Here is a 16,978-nt window from a genome sequence, read left to right on the forward strand (position 1 = left end):
CTAAATAAGTATTGTGAGGTGTGTTATTAAATAAGCACAACTTTATCAGTTTATCTTTGATTGTGGTGTTTAAATGCACACTATCCTAGTAAAGAAAAACTAGAGAATCTGTAGAATATCCTTGTAAAGAAAATGTCGCGGTTCTCAACGGTCTTACCCTCGCAGCAGAGAGGCGTAGGGGAACGGTCCTTGTTCCGACGGGTTCTGCTCTGGCCGAGGTAGGGGCGACCCCTTCCGGTAGCCACGGTGCTGTTTGGTATGAGCGAACCACTACAGTCCGTGCCCTCCAGAAGGAGTCCCAGAGGAAAAACCCCAGTAGGGTAAAAAACCTCCACAGGAACTCCCTGAAACGAAAAGGAGGACACCAGGGTATTAGGACCGCAGTTCAGGAAGGCAGGAAAACAAAGCAATTCAGGAACAGACAGGATTCGCAGAAGGATATCAAATAGGAGCGTGACTATCACCAAGGAGTGTTGCAACGCAATGAACAGGCAGTTGGAATCCCCTTAAATACCCCTGGACAGGAAACAGGAAACAGGAAGTAGAACACCGCCATCTTGGATTGGGGAAAAGAAAACAGTAATGAATTAGGTATGTGTGTTAGACAATGCATGCTGGGTAGAGAGGAAGTGGTAAGCATGCTGGGAAGAGAAAAAAGGCAAGTATAAAGAACCCCCAGTGTAAGGGTTCGGTTTGTCCTAGGAACATCGGTAAGTGATGGTGGGCAGGTGAATACATGCAAGAGAAATAAATGTTAAGCGCATAATGCGCTGTGTGCGGCCATGCCTGAAACCCCCTCGGGGTTTCAGGCTCTGCCGCGTCTGCCTTTAAGGCAGAACTTGAAAAAGGGGGAGCGGCGAGCGCCGTGACCCCCAGACCGGCTCCCTGGAGCCTTTATGGCCCTCGCCGGAGCCGCGGCGACCCCCGCGACCTGGGTGTCTGCCTCGGCGTCTACCGCGGCAAAATTAACGTGCCGCGCCGCGGCAACCTGAGCCCGCGGCCGCAGCGAGCGCTGCGGTGTAACAGTATGCCCCCTCCCCGAGGCCCCGGGTTTGTGAGGGAAGAGCCGAAAAAAGCGGCGGATTAAAAGAGGAGCATGGACTGAAGAGGCATCCTCCCAGGAACACTCACTCAAAGGGTACCCCTTCCAATGAATAAGGTATTGGAGGCGCCCATGGAAAAATCGAGAGTCACAGACCTCCTGCACTTCGTATTCAGGCACATTGTCAACCAACAAAGGAGGGGGACAGGGCAACTGCCTATGAAAGAGATCAGGACGGTAAGGTTTCAGTTGCGAGACATGGAATACTGGGTGGATCTTCCATGTCCGAGGTAGACGAAGACGCATGGACACAGGGTTGATCTTCTTGAGAATGAGAAAGGGACCATAAAAGCGGGGCTTGAATTTGTTTTGGGTGAGTCGGAGAGGTAGGAATCTAGAGGAGAGCCAGACCTTATCATGGACTTGATATAGAGGAGCCGCACAGCGTCTCCTATCTGCTATTGTCTTCATGCGGGACTTGGTGGACACAAGGTTAGAATGGATAATTCGCTGTATACCCCGTAGCTGTCGAACGAAAGAGGAGATGGCGGGAAGGTTGGAGTTGTCTCTCAGGGGAGTTGGGAAGGCCCTGGGATGGAAACCGTAGGAGCCATAGAAAGGAGAGACTTTAGAGGCACTGTGTAGAGAGTTATTATAGGAGAATTCGGCAAGCGGTAAGTAGGGAGCCCAATTACTTTGTGTAGCGTTACAGAAGCTACGTAAGTACTGCTCGAGACCCTGATTGAGTCGTTCTGTTTGTCCATTGGTTTGAGGGTGGAACCCGGATGACAAGGCCACCTGGATCCCCAAGATCTTGCAGAATTGGTTCCAGAAACGGGAGATATATTGGGGACCTCTGTTTGATATAATAACTTGGGGTAGCCCATGTAGCCTGAAAATTTCTTGAGTAAAGACCTGACTTAACTCCTTTGCCGTGGGTAACTTTCTCAAGGCCGTGAAGTGGGCCATCTTGGTGAAGGAGTCCACAGTTACCATTATGACGTGGTTTCCCATTGAGGAAGGTAAGGCGCACATAAAATCGGTGGATATGGTAAGCCATGGGCCTGGGGGAACAGGTAATGGGCGGAGTAAGCCCACAGGTCTGGTTCGGGGTGTCTTGGCTTGAGCACATGTAGGACAGGATAACACATATGCCTCAGTGTCAGCCTTGAGAGTTGGCCACCAGAAAGAGCGAAGCAAAAGATCTTGAGTCGCTTTCACTCCTCGATGACCCGCAATAGGAGAATCATGGCACATGTGTAAGGCTTCGATTTGCACTGTTTTAGTGGGTAAAAACAGGGCCTTATCATGATAATAGTAGTCATGATCTATGTGCAGCTGTGGACGTAACCTCTTTAGTTCTGTTTCGTGTAGACGGGCATATTCAGACTTAACTTGATCTAAAAAGGTCTGTGCTACCCCTATGATTTTATTGTTGTCGAATAAGTTTTGAACCGCGGAATCACCGCACCCAGGATAACGTCGGGACAGGGCATCCGCCAGGATGTTCTGAGAACCAGGGATGTAGGTGATATAGAAATCATACTGGCTGAAGAAGAAGGCCCATCGAGCTTGCCGGCTATTTTGGCACTGGAAATTTCTTAAACACTGTAGATTTCTATGATCGGTCCGGGCTTCGAAGGGCTCCTTTGATCCCATCAAAAAGTGTCTCCATTCAGTGCACGCGACTTTTAAGGCGAGTAATTCGCGTTCTAGCACGGAATAGTTTCGCTCAGAATCAGATAGAATGTGGGATAGATAGAATACAGGGTGTTCTAGGTCATCATCGTCTTGTCTTTGTAACAAGGCAGCCCCAATAGCTCTTTCTGAGGCGTCTGTGACAACAATGAATTGTTTGCTAGTGTCTGGGTGTCGAAGAATAGGGGCTTGACTAAAGGCTTTCTTTAAGTCCTGAAAAGCTGACTCAGCACCTGGTGTCCAACAAAAACCCTTCTTTAGGTGTTCCTTTTTGAGGGTTTGAGTAATGAAGCTGGTTCTCTGGGCAAAGTCTGCTATGAACTGCCGGTAGAAGTTGGCTAGTCCCAGAAAACATTGAGTCTCCTTGATGGAAGAAGGAGATGGCCAGTTCAATATAGCCTGTACTTTGTCTGAGTCCATGGCAATTCCGGTTTGGTCTATACAGTATCCCAAATATTTCACTTCTATCTGATCAAATTCGCACTTTTCAGGCTTACAGAACAAATTATGTTGTCGGAGTCTTTCTAAGACTTGGCGGACGTGTTTGGAATGTTCCTCTGGATGAACCGAATAAATTAGGATATCGTCAAGATACACTACCACTGTTTGTTGCAAAAGATCAGAAAAGATAGAATCCATGAATCTTTGAAAGATGGACGGGGCATTAGTGAGTCCGAAGGGCATTACTCTATATTCGTAGTGACCAAAAGGTGTTCTAAAGGCGGTCTTCCACTCATCACCTTCTCTGACTCTTAGCAGATGATAGGCTCCTCGGAGATCCAGCTTAGTGAACCTCTTGGCTCCTCTGACTGCTTCTAAGATGTCTTTGATGAGGGGTAGCGGATACCGGTCTTTGATAGTGATCCTGTTTAACCCTCTGAAGTCGATACAGGGACGCAGGTCTTTGGTTTTCTTTGGTACAAAGAAAAGAGGAGCCCCGGCGGGTGAAGAGGAGGGAGTTATTAACCCACTTTGTAGATTCTCATCTAGGTACTCCTTCAGAATTTGTTTCTCTGGTTCGGTGAGGGAGTACATCCGCCCAAAAGGAACTACAGTGTATGGCTCTAAAGAAATGGCACAGTCGTATTCTCTGTGGGGTGGCAATTCAGGTCTTTCTGGCTTCTGGAATACATCGATATAGTCCTGATACTGTCTGGGAACTCCCTGTAGAACATTAATGGATCCTCCCACCTGGGCAGGTGCTGTTGAGAGACTTTTTGGGGACCAATAATCCCCGGCCGGATAGCAATGGTGTTGACAAAAATGGGAGGATAACGAAATGGTTTTTGTTTCCCAGTTGATGTAAGGATTGTGCCGTGTAAGCCATGGAATTCCCAGGATCATGACATGGTGTGGTGATGAGATTAAGTCAAACGAGAGAATTTCCTGATGTTTACCGAACTGTAAACAGAAAGTAGGGGTGGTGTATTGTACCGGTCCAGAGGCCAAGAGTGACCCATCAACAGTATGTACCTGTTCTGGTATTTCTTTGGGTATTTGTGTTATTTGTTGTTCTTTGGCCCAGGTTTCATCTAAATATAGGCCACTGGCTCCGCAATCCAATAAAGCCAAAGTTCTTGCTTCACGGCCATCAGTTAAATGGAGGGTAACTGGTAAGAGAAAAAGAGCAGTTCCTTCCTCCCTGGAAGAGCAAATAGAAGGTATATCACGATATCCCGTCCTCACCCTTCTTACTGGGGACGGGAGTTGGCGTTTCCCAAGGGCTTGGTTGGACGAATGGGGCAGGCGCGAATTAGGTGACCAGCTGCACCACAATATAGGCAAAGCCCCTTCCTTCGTCTATGTTCCCTTTCGCTGGCGGATAGAGGTCCGCGAGCTGTGTCAATCTGCATGGGCTCTTCCTCGGTATTCCCTTTGGATTCAGGGCGGGCTTCCTCGGAACGATGGGCGAAGGGACGAGATGGTACTGAGTGAAAAGGCAAACGACTCTTCTTTTTCTCCATTCGTTGTTCATTTAACCGATACTCTATAGTTAGTGCTTGGTCCATCAACCCTTTGAGGTTTTCTATCCTGGCAGAATGTACTAGTTCATCTTTGATGTCCTCTCTTAGACCTCTACGGAAGAGTGTCACCAAGGTACGTTCCACCCAGGTTGTTTCTGCAGCTAATTGTCTGAAACGGGTGATGTATTGTAATACATCCTGACTCCCTTGTTGGACTTCGCAAAGAGCATCTTCTGCTGACGCCTCGAGTCCAGGGCGTTCAAACATCTGTTTAAAAGTAGTGATAAAGGTGGAATAATTAGATAGACAGGGATCGTTTCTGGTTACTAGAGGTGTGGCCCAGGCCAAGGCTGGTCCTGATAAGGCACTAATCAAATACCCCACCTTGGTCTTATCTTGTACAAATTGCGAGGGGCGAAAGGCAAAGTACACCGTTAAGGCATCCAGGAATTCTTTTAATGTGGTGGGATCCCCGGAAAATCGAGGTGTAGAGGCGGCTACTGCAGGGACATCTGTGGTCCTGGAGGCAAAGGTTTGTCGATAAACAGTATTCTCAGTACGTAATTGCTGGAGTTCTTGAGCCTGTTGTTGTATCGTCGCCAGTAGGTCCTGGTTAGTAGGTTCCGTGTTTACCACTGGGTTATCCATAGTTCCGGACTGCAACAGGAATTGTGGGCGTTGCAATCTGTCGTGGTTCTCAACGGTCTTACCCTCGCAGCGGAGAGGCGTAGGGGAACGGTCCTTGTTCCGACGGGTTCTGCTCTGGCCGAGGTAGGGGCGACCCCTTCCGGTAGCCACGGTGCTGTTTGGTATGAGCGAACCACTACAGTCCGTGCCCTCCAGAAGGAGTCCCAGAGGAAAAACCCCAGTAGGGTAAAAAACCTCCACAGGAACTCCCTGAAACGAAAAGGAGGACACCAGGGTATTAGGACCGCAGTTCAGGAAGGCAGGAAAACAAAGCAATTCAGGAACAGACAGGATTCGCAGAAGGATATCAAATAGGAGCGTGACTATCACCAAAGAGTGTTGCAACGCAATGAACAGGCAGTTGGAATCCCCTTAAATACCCCTGGACAGGAAACAGGAAACAGGAAGTAGAACACCGCCATCTTGGATTGGGGAAAAGAAAACAGTAATGAATTAGGTATGTGTGTTAGACAATGCATGCTGGGTAGAGAGGAAGTGGTAAGCATGCTGGGAAGAGAAAAAAGGCAAGTATAAAGAACCCCCAGTGTAAGGGTTCGGTTTGTCCTAGGAACATCGGTAAGTGGTGGTGGGCAGGTGAATACATGCAAGAGAAATAAATGTTAAGCGCATAATGCGCTGTGTGCGGCCATGCCTGAAACCCCCTCGGGGTTTCAGGCTCTGCCGCGTCTGCCTTTAAGGCAGAACTTGAAAAAGGGGGAGCGGCGAGCGCCGTGACCCCCAGACCGGCTCCCTGGAGCCTTTATGGCCCTCGCCGGAGCCGCGGCGACCCCCGCGACCTGGGTGTCTGCCTCGGCGTCTACCGCGGCCCGGGCGTCGGCCGCGGCAAAATTAACGTGCCGCGCCGCGGCAACCTGAGCCCGCGGCCGCAGCGAGCGCTGCGGTGTAACAGAAAATTTAGAATGTACAATGCTAAATTACTAACAGTACAAGCTTACCTGACAGAGTCTCTTGATTTTTTAGGATGAGGAGCAGAATTCCTTGGCCTTGGGCCAGGCCAGCTGAGGAGGGATGAAGATGGACTTGCCTTTAGAGCGTCTGCTGACCCATCCCCCCAGAGCCAAGTTAAATAGCCCGCCAAGCAGAGAAGGGCTGTGGCTAGACTGAAGTCAGGTGACCGAAAATGGCCAGAAGGCAGCCATAATGAGAGGGTAAATAAAATCTAACTGGAGCCCAGATATTTCCAATGCAAATGTTTCGGCTACCAAACCAAAGTATCTGTTGTGAAATTAATACACAGAACAGAAACATGTAAACAGTAAAGTAGATTAGAACTAAAATATTAAAGCGAGTCCCACAAACAGTATAAAATTCAGAGCCAAAAATATGAAGTTTTATAATGATTTTTTGAAAACATGAGCCTGGCAAGACAACTCAATCTATCTCTGTAAACCAGACCTGAAAAGGGACCACAGAGAAACTGCAAATAAGTAGGGCAGACTTTCAGTCATCATGTGCTTAGGGTTGGGGTGGAAACCTTGGGGGCTGCCAAGGGTGCAGCACAAGGTGGCCATTTAGAAAGTGGTACATGAGGACTTCTGCAAATTAGGTGTAAAAACTCATAAAATCCCCTAATCAGTAGGGAGCCCCATGGGAAGTGATGTGTCTGCAAAAGAAAATATTTTTCACGAAGGAAAATAAATAAATTATATGACAATCATTACTGTAAACAAGTGTCTTGACAGGCAGTGGACATTTTAGGCATATACAAACAAGTGTCGAATTTTTCACGGATGTCCTCACGACAGCCACGAGGTTTATGATTTTCAAAAGGCAAAGTTACTTTTTGGTTTGAGCAACAGCCCCTATCAAAACTTAGACCCCAATCCCAAACTAAATTAATAATATCATACTGCATCTAAATGCCTTCTGAATATGAGTTAAAATGTAAAATACCCAACGAAACAGTAAATAAAAAGCTAAACTGCAGTCAGAGTAAGGTCTATCTGCGTGTTTTACAGATAGCTGTGGAAAAAGCCATCATCACCAGATGTTGTTCGCAAAACTATATAAAACTCTTCTATGGCGTGTGTGCTAAAACCAACTTATTCAAAATAGCCACTGACTTTTAAATGTATTTCCTCAATTAAACCTCTTCATGTGAGCATGATGCGCTGTTTGGGTAATAACACTAATGGTAGTCTATACAAATATAGTTTTGGAAAGGATGAACACAAATGGTTAATGGAAACTTGTTCTCTAGGCATAGTGCAGTTCCGCTTCTGTCTTGATGAGTTGACCAATAGTGAGTAATTCAGCTATTGTTTTTTGGCTGTTGCAGGACCAGAAAGCGGATACTTCAAGCAGACGCGTTAGCGGGCCAAGAGAATTGTCAGCAACTTCAACTAATTAATTAACGGCACAAATATTGTTTTGCGATATCACGTGCAAAGAGCTTTGATCCTAGCGCGTCTGGTCTAGAAAAGGTCAATGAAGTTTGCGAAGACGACAACGTAGATGCACGTTTTCATGGCAGAGAAGACAGAGACAATATTATGGTGTCTGAATAGCTGGAGCAACAATGTTGCATGAAGTACTTTATCAAAGGGACATAACAGTGAGAAATAGGCTCATTCTTCTAACATATTGTCCCTACACAGACATCAACCATGCATGGAAAGTATCTCAACACTGGAAGCATGAACGTCATTTAGGGGTCGCAGCTGCGACCCCTGGCTTGCCCCTTGCGACCCCTAGCCTCAGAGGTGGCAAAATCAGTGCCAAGAACACAGGGGTGCCCAGTGGCGTAGCGTGGTCAGTGAGATTGGAGGGGTGTGAGCTTCAGATTTTACGCAATCAGGCTGGCATATAAATTATATAGGCCCTCATTACGACCTCAGCAGTGCAGGCGGTTTTCCGCGCGGCGTATTATGACTGCTGGCAGCCATACTGGCAGTCAGCGGGGAAGTGGAGGTTGCTCCACCGCCCCGTCATCAGAACACCGCCCAACCGAATCATGTCCCATGATTCGGTGTGGCGGTGTTCTGGTGACAGGGAGCTGGCGGTGGAGCAGCCCCCATGGATCCCGTCCCCTCACGGAGGATCAACGGACAAGGTAAGTTGATCGTCCGTTAGGGGAGGGGGCTGGGGGGGTGTTGTGTGCGTCCATGGGGGTGTGCGTGTGAGTATGTAGAGGGGGTGTGTGAGTGCGTGTATGCATGCGGGGGTGTTGTGTGTTTGAAAATGTGTGCGTGTCTGTATGACTGTGAGTATGTGTGCGTGTATGACTGTGTGTGTGTCTGTTGGTATGTTTGTTGGTATGTGTGCGGGTATGTGTAATGGTGGTGTCTGTATGCGTGTAGGGTTGGGGTGTGTTTCGATGTTGGGGGTAGGGGAGGACTCGGGGGTGGGGATGGGGGGTGGGGGAGACCCCTATCAGTGCCAGGGAAGGAATTCCCTGGCACTGATAGTGCCTACTGCCATGGATTTCATGGCGGTTCCAAACCACCCGAAATCCATGGCGGTATGCAGGGTCGTGATACCACCGGCGGTCTGGTGACGGCTGCCGGGCTGGAGACCGAAGTCTCCAACTCAGCGGTCGTCACCGCCCTGGCAGTAGGAGTGGAGAAGTGGCGGATGCCCATGGCGGTAACCACCATGGTCATAATTCCATTTTTTTCCGCCGGCCTGTTGGTGGTATTATCGCCACTTCTCCCCCGTCCGCCAGGGTCATAATGAGTGTCATAATGTTTAAATACATTAAAGGACAAGCAGGGTGAATGAGAAGGGCAAAAGGGGGCAATTGAAAGGGGGAGAATGCGAAGTGGTAGGAGTACTAAGTGAGAGAAAACACCATATTTTGTAAAATAACCAATGTTTGGTAGGACTTTCAAAAGAGAGTGAGAGAGGTGTGTTTTTGTCTATGTGTATGTAAAAATCCATTGTGAAATCCGACTGACATCTCACAATACCCTACTGAAAGCACCTGTACCCAACTATTTATCAGATGATACATTTATTAGAGGGGTGTAACACCCCAAACCACCCCCGAAGCTATGCCCCTGGAGATGCCGCGCATTATCAGCATCAGGCCCAAAACTCCTTTTCTGCTATTTTTTTATTGCATTAACAGTGAATAATAATACATTATTCACTGTTAATGAAATAAAAAGTGGAAGCAGCAGGATCTGGAAAGGTAAATTTACTGACATTGTAAGTAAGTATACCAAAATGTTTTTCAATGTATGTTATGTGTGTGCAGGTGGGTGAGAGAGTTTGGGTGAGAAAGCGTGTGTATATGTAAGCATGTATGTTAGTATAGGGAATGGTGTGTGTGTGTGAAAATGAGTGAGAACGTATAGGTAAGTAAGAGGGAGCAAGAGAGTGCAAATGAGTGAGTCAGGGTAAAAGTGAGTGTATCTTTTGTGGTATCATGAGACTTAAGGTCATATGACATCACGTCCTGCGGCATCAGTAAGGACAAAGGATGTATAATGTCACTTTTGTTACCAGTGGCATATTGGTGAATTGACGCCCATGGCTAACAGGTGGTCTAGCCCACTGGAAGGTCTCCCAAGGCGAAGCAGGAATAAAGAGATTGCATAGTTGTTAGGTTCAGGGTACTTAAATGGAGGACATAACTACATAAAAGATTATATTTATCAATGTCAGAAGAAGGTAACTTAAACTAATTTGGCCGACTCAATAAATGATAACACATATCACCTTAGCAAATAGCATGTAAGTAACAGAAATGCTGCATTAATCTATTATTTTTAACATCAGATAGTGTCTATTTAACTTTAACAACTAATTATGCCATGAGAAATGTTTTTTAAAATATAATTCAAGGACACAATAAAGAGTCGTATTTTAAAATAGCTTGGTTTTGCTATTTTGGTAATTGGGGAAATCTTACTTCGTTTTCTATGAAACCTGGTAAAATTGGCACATATTTCAAGAAGGAATAACGCAGGTTGATAATATATAAAATAGGAGTGGATCCAAAGATCGAAATGGAACTTCCGAATCTCTTTTCTCTTAAGACTGAGTTTGCTCAGTCAAATGGCTGTCTAGATAAGCCATGTCAAACGCATGCTGAGGTGATAGTGTGCGAAAGTGGCTAAGGTTACTTTAAGCCCTGCTAATACTAGCTATGTGCAGGGCCCACATGGAGAGGTATGTAATTTTGAGGCTTATTCACAAACTATTTTTGTACAGCTAAATTCAATTTTGGATGTGAAAATATGCAGTCTGGAAGCAGAAATTCACAATTTTGAGTACCAAGTCAGACTATGTGGAACTTTACACCTTTAGTTTGTACCATGAAAAGCATGCTATAAGGCATATTTTCGCAATACTACGTTTAAGGAGAGTGGTGGAAGGGCTTGGATGTTCCCAGGTGAGTCTCAGGCGCATGTCCATTGGAAAGTCATAACTTTGTGAATAATCACAATCCCTGAAATAAGGGACATTCTGTAGTTTTTCACACTCAATTCATGCTCCTAGCAGAAAACACTTTGATTTGAAGACAATTTCTAAATCTTGTGGAGAATCCACCAGGTCAATTTCCATCACCAAACCAATCTTACAGAAGATCAAATTCGACTACTGGTTTCTATCTTGATTTGGCACTTCCTGTAAAAATCAGAATTGTTTCTCATGCCAGTCAACTCTGTTAAAAAATTGTTGATGAAGTCTTGTTTAACAGCATAAATAGAATGTGAAAAAGTTCGCAAACATCACCCCCTTGCAGTGTGGTGGAAGGAAGTTTACTATTAAGAAAACAAGTCAGATGCCTGCTGTGGATATGTGAACAATCCATGAGAGGGCAGTTGGAGTTCTCAATGAAATTTTGATTTCCAGGAGAATTTGATAGTTTTGGGAAATCCCAAACGCTAGAAATCTACACAGCTCTTACGAGAAAATCTAATTTGAGGATATTTACAACGTTTACATGTCTTACTTTGTTCTTTTCCAAACCACTTCTCACATCATAATATGCCACAACACCCAAATACTTCTTAGAATCATATCTAAAAGCACCTCCTCTACAAACTAGACATTCCTTTTTGTCTCTCCTCAATTCAGACACCATGAAATTCTCCCCAGTGCTTCCTCCCACAACAGCAAACTGAGTCCTTTCATTGCTTGCTCAGTCAAACTGTAGGCTCAAATAATATCAAAAATCCCACTACACTATGCTAATATAGCCTTAGAACCCGCCGTAGCGGGCTCTACCGGCTATTAAAGGCCCGCTCCCGCGTTAAATGCCCGAGCCGAAGGCGAGGGCATTTAACAAGGGAAAGGGCCTTTAATAGCCGGTAGAGCCCGCTATGGCGGGTTCTAAGGCTATTAGAACATTCTGCCACTCAGGGCAGAATGTTCTATTAAAAAAACAAATTGCTCACGGAGCCCGAGGGGATTAGAATCCCCTCGGGCTCCGTGAGGCTTTGTTCACAGCTGTTGCTGTGAACAAAGCGAACATTGGAATGTTGGCGCTGCAGGCTTTTACTGGCCAGTAAAAACCCGCAGCACTCCATTGTTTTCAATGGAGCTGCCAACCTTCGAATGTTCTAATCCAAATTAGCTTTCACTGGCAAATGAATACTCGTTGACTGCTGTTTTTCCACTAAACTGATCTGGGTTTAGTGAATCAATGGACTAATGCATTCCCTCAATAAATATGTGTTTGACTACATGGTCACAGGCTTTGAATCCCAATTGTGTCCCTTTGAGGTTGGTAAAACGAGTACCACTGAGTTGGGTAACATTAAGCATCTTTTATCTGTCAATAGCTCTGAGAGTTCTCCTTGGGGTAAACGCTGCGGTCATACAAGCATATGGTATACTAAACCATTACCCGTGCATACCTGATGGCACAAATTTAACTCTATTGTCTGCAACAACACATTCACACAATTCCTCTCTACAAATGCAGTTTCTCCACAAAACTACCACTACTTCAGGTATAACAAGCTCTGAAAACTTCACTTCTGTCCATATTAAGAAACAGCCCACCAGAATCAATCTTAATCTGTTCCTAAAGCCTATTATATTGAAAGGAGCAGTTTTCAAGATGGTCAAAATCACTCTGACTAAATTGTCAGTGTTATGTCCAGAAGCATATGATTGTACACTCTGCCATGATTTATATGTAGTACATAGTACTTGAACAACTCCACCAGGACCCTATCAGACCAGGCTACCAGTTACTTCTCACCCTTCTGTTTATAATTCTTCCTTCTACCTAAATAACCTTCATGTACTAAATCCTCTACCTAACTCCAGGAACTCCCAGGTGGCACCAGCCAAATTACTTGTGTTAAACATAATGGCCACAAAGACAACTCAGACCTCACCTCAAAATATGTCCTTGCTCAATCATCACTAATTGTTGGTCAACCGTCCTATAACTGGTTTGCCTTGTTTTCTTCTTTCCTTCATTACCATCGCCCATTCTCCATTCACTAGTCGTTTCAAGCACCTACCCAACAGTGTGTGTAAATTCATATGCCTTCCCACACCCCTGAACATGCAGCACATTTACAACCACACTCCCTTAGAAATAACCAACCATGATATTGCACTTTCCAGCAAAACATTCAGCTGCTAAACTGTAAATTGATTTGTTTCCTGGCAATTCAATGGGTGGCATAGTAAGTGAATTGGCCAAAGGCTAGTACTCGACTTCTATGTTATTCAGGAAAGAGAAGTCAGAGATATCTCTGAAACCCACAAATAAGGCAGAGCACGTCCACTCTCAAGTACATCTTCAGATTTTAAGCATGTCCTATATGAGCATTACTTTTATCCCATTTCAACTGCTCAAAACCAATATCACACTCTATAGACCACCAGAAAGCCAACATATCATTCAATAAACATTCCATAGGTGGACTTTAAATGGGAAAAAAACTTTGCATAATATTCTAGCAAAACCAACAAAAACCCAGGTTAATCCTCTTCTGTCAAGTGTTACGGATCATAAGGATACTTCACTAACTCTACCTTTGGTGTATTTCCCCTCAGCTCAAAATGTGATCAGCGGAAACAATGTGATATTTGTGTATTTTGACATGGTATGCATGTTCATGTGATGGATCTACGCAATATACATTCTTCTCTTTAGCTTCTTATATTGTGTCAACTGATAATGGTAACACCTTAAAATTTCCTTACACACATTTTCCAAATTCCTCTGGAAGTCCACAGATGCAATCCAAATGGCATCAATTTATAGTGGTATGCCCAATAACGTGCCGTAGATCAAGCCAAATGGCACAGGTCGCCAAACGCATCTTACTGTCAAAAAATGATTCTACTTGGCTCTTAAAAATGTTTTTTAAGAATATTTTCTAAAACCAAAAAATCTAAATTCGGAATTTTATTTTCAGGTCTAGGACATAGGCAGGCATTTACCTATTTTTTTAATATCAAAGAAGACCCAATTATGGAAAGGTGGATAGGAATGGGATGCAGGCTGGAGGGCAAGTGCTTGAGTGTGTATGGGGCATTCCGTATGTTTGATAGGGGTTATGTGTGAAAGTATGGGAAGGATTGTTGAGGAACCAGAGGAGGTTGCATTTTAAATGGATGGTATTGTATAAATGGGAGAACGTTGTATATGGATGGGAGGTGTTTTTTTTAAAGTGAGAACCTTAAGCATGAATAGAAGGTGGGTGAGTATAAATTGGATGGCTATGCATGAATGTCAGGAAGTGGTGCGTGGATGCGGGGAAGGAATTCCTGCATAAGTGGCAGGAGATTCTGCCTGAATGGAGGCTAATATGCATGAAGAGTGAAAAACTGCAAAATGGGAGAGTTGTGCATAAACAGGAAGGAGGCTGTGTATTATTGGCAGCAAGATGTGTATAAACGAAACGGAGTTGTGTATGACATGTGAGAGGTGAAGGATGCGTGTCCACATGTGGGAGATGAAGAAATGATAACATTTGTTGATGAATCAGAGTCATTTGTGTAGTGATGGGAGCAGTGATTGAAGCGGGCAGAAACTGTACAGGTTGATGTTACTCTACATTGGTATATTCGGAGCGTTCCTCTTTTACCTTTCAATGGAACACCCTTCCAGAAGCTCTCTGTCAAAAGAAAAGAAGGGAGAATCAGATGCTAGAGGAGTTCTAAGGGAAGAGCTGCCAAGATTTAACTGGTAAAGCAGTTTGACAAGGGTGAAAAGTAAACTAAGGTAAAGATCAGTCTCACCTGATGATATATACAGCATGTAACAAACTGAACACACCTGGTGGATTAAATAGTCATTACAATGGCCTAACCCAATTGTAGACATTATAACAACTTCTGAATGATAACTATGTGCGCATCTGGCAATTTGAGCTGGAGAAAATGAGTGACAATGTCATAGCATTCCGCAAGTGAAAGCTGTAACAATCATTCGCAAAAGATTTTTCTCGTCGTTGCACTGTCCTTGGAATGCAGAAATGCTCTTTATTACATTAAAGCTTGGCCTGTCGGATTTGCTTTCTGAATAAAGTAGCAAAAAAGAATTGCTTTCCTATTTTAAAAAACATATAGGAGATAAAGAATTGATTGTGACAAACATCATGTGGATAGATTTCAATTTTCAGATGTAAAGTAGTCCCCTCGTGCACTCAATTGAAAGTAGTTCCTGGACGGTCGAATTACACATTAAATAGCTAAGAATGAGGTGAGAGAGAGATACTCTTCCGAGTGGAGCCAAACTCCACTCTATGTATATTTTAAAGTATTGGGAACAAAACATTTTTCGTACAGCTGCGCTGTCTAGCCAGACCTAAAACATTCTTTTGACATTAAGATGCTGATCCAACATAAAATATGTGGTCTGGAATTCGATTTAGGGATATTTTAACTAACCTCAACGTATGGCGATTGCAGTGCGTTGTTATGGTCAAACGCTAATGATGAAACGTGATTTTTTTTAAACTTTTTATTCCATGTTTAAGTAAACACCAACATTAAACACTGCACAGTGTGTACAATGCCAGCTGCACCATTCACATTACTAGAACGACAGGCAGAAGTCCCAGTTGAGACTTGGACCTGGACCTGGGGAGCTTGTGAGCCTTGAGTATGGACTCTTGGCAGGTCATCGTGCAGGAAGTTGGCACAGGAATCGTGTGAATGTTCATGTCTTTTTAAAGTAGTCCTGTCACTTCCCCCATATCCTTAAATGTTTCTGTGTGCAGTCTCTGTATTTTCACACAGATTCCTTTGCCACAGTGCATGGGTCCATGCTGCTAATCCACTCTGACGTTGTTGGGGCTGCTGGGGACTTCCAGTGGTGGGCCACGTCTCTCTTGCCCACTAAGTGACCCAAGGCAAATAATGTTTATCACCCCATTGCCATCCCACCAGGCTTGGATCCCCAGTAGGACACTTCTTAGGGGTCCATCCACTGTGATTCTCACTGTTTTACCCAAGAGTGCGTTGATTTCTATCCGGCATGTCTGAATGTTGGAGACTCTCACATTTTATGGATCAAAGAACCCTCTGCTCTTCCACACCTCGTACAGTCAAGGGACTGGGTTCACCCTATGTGATACAGTCTGGTGGACGCATAATACATTCAGTGAAAATACTTAAATTGTATGAGTCTCAGCTGTGCTGATATAGCCAACTCGTGCGGGCATTTTGACATCTCGACAATCGTCTTCATCTAATTCTTCTACATCCCTCTCCCATTTTGGGTGGAGTTCCACTAGGGGATCTGGAGTGTTGTCATCCAATGTACGTATATACTGGAAATGCTGTTATTTTCTATCTTTGTCACTGCCGCGAGGGAGTTGAAGTCTGGAAGAGGGATCTGTTTGTGTTTATAGATGTCTAAGGCGTGTCCGATTTGCATAAATTGGGATTTGTGTAAATCTTATTCTGTGGTCAGGTCAGTGTATGATTTAATGTGGGTCACACCAATACATCCCCAAGCTTTGACAGTCCGATGGCATCCCATTGCTGTCATCCTGTCAACTCAATCACTTTCGTAAGGCGAATGCACACACTTTTTATGGGGCACTCTCGGTGCCCCCCCTTTCCAGAGGTAAGGAGTGAGGGTGGACTTCAGTGCATTGAAAATGAGGGGGCAAGCGATATGGGTGATGTTGTATTCTGTACAGGATCTGGGAGAGGGAGATCATTTTATATAGGGCACCTTTGCCCATTATAGAGAGAGGCAGCCTTTCCCAGGCCTCTGTCTGGAGTTTGGGTTTGGTCAGGAGAAGTGAGATGTTCAAGTCCCAACTTTCTTTCATCTTGATTCATGGAAACATGGACTCCTAGATATCTGAATGTGTCTGGTCTTGTCTGTAAGACCGACAAGGCCAGAGCAGGAAACTGAGTCATATCAGTAATGGGGATTACTTTAGATTTGTCCCAGTTTACTTTCAGTCCGAGGCTGCACTGTATACTTCTAAAATGCACATTATTCTTGGGATGGAGTTTTGTGGCCTTTGTATAATACAACAAGAAATTGTCAGCATACAGAGCGATTCTGTCCTCGAACCCCACCTCACAATCAATGTCTGCACGCTCTGTCATAGCCACTGAGCCAATGCTTCCACCACCAGGGCCAAGACTAATGGGGAGAGGGAGCAGCCCTGCTGAGGACCTCAGG

The 16,978-nt window shown here is 44.8% G+C and overlaps 1 long non-coding RNA gene across 2 annotated transcripts in view; it reads left to right on the forward strand.

The window, feature by feature from the left end:
* LOC138259502 (uncharacterized) overlaps nt 1-16,978 on the forward strand; it is a 66,907-nt gene that overhangs the window by 40,620 nt on the left and 9,309 nt on the right. The window contains exon 2 of one of the 2 annotated variants that reach the window (XR_011198748.1): nt 6,373-6,560. The exons of the other annotated variant lie outside the window; for it this stretch is intronic. This is a non-coding gene — a long non-coding RNA (uncharacterized lncRNA). The remainder of the gene's footprint in view (nt 1-6,372; nt 6,561-16,978) is intronic. 2 annotated transcript variants of the gene reach the window in all.

This window comes from Pleurodeles waltl, chromosome 9, assembly GCF_031143425.1.
Source record: "Pleurodeles waltl isolate 20211129_DDA chromosome 9, aPleWal1.hap1.20221129, whole genome shotgun sequence".
Taxonomy (NCBI): Eukaryota; Metazoa; Chordata; class Amphibia; order Caudata; family Salamandridae; genus Pleurodeles; species Pleurodeles waltl.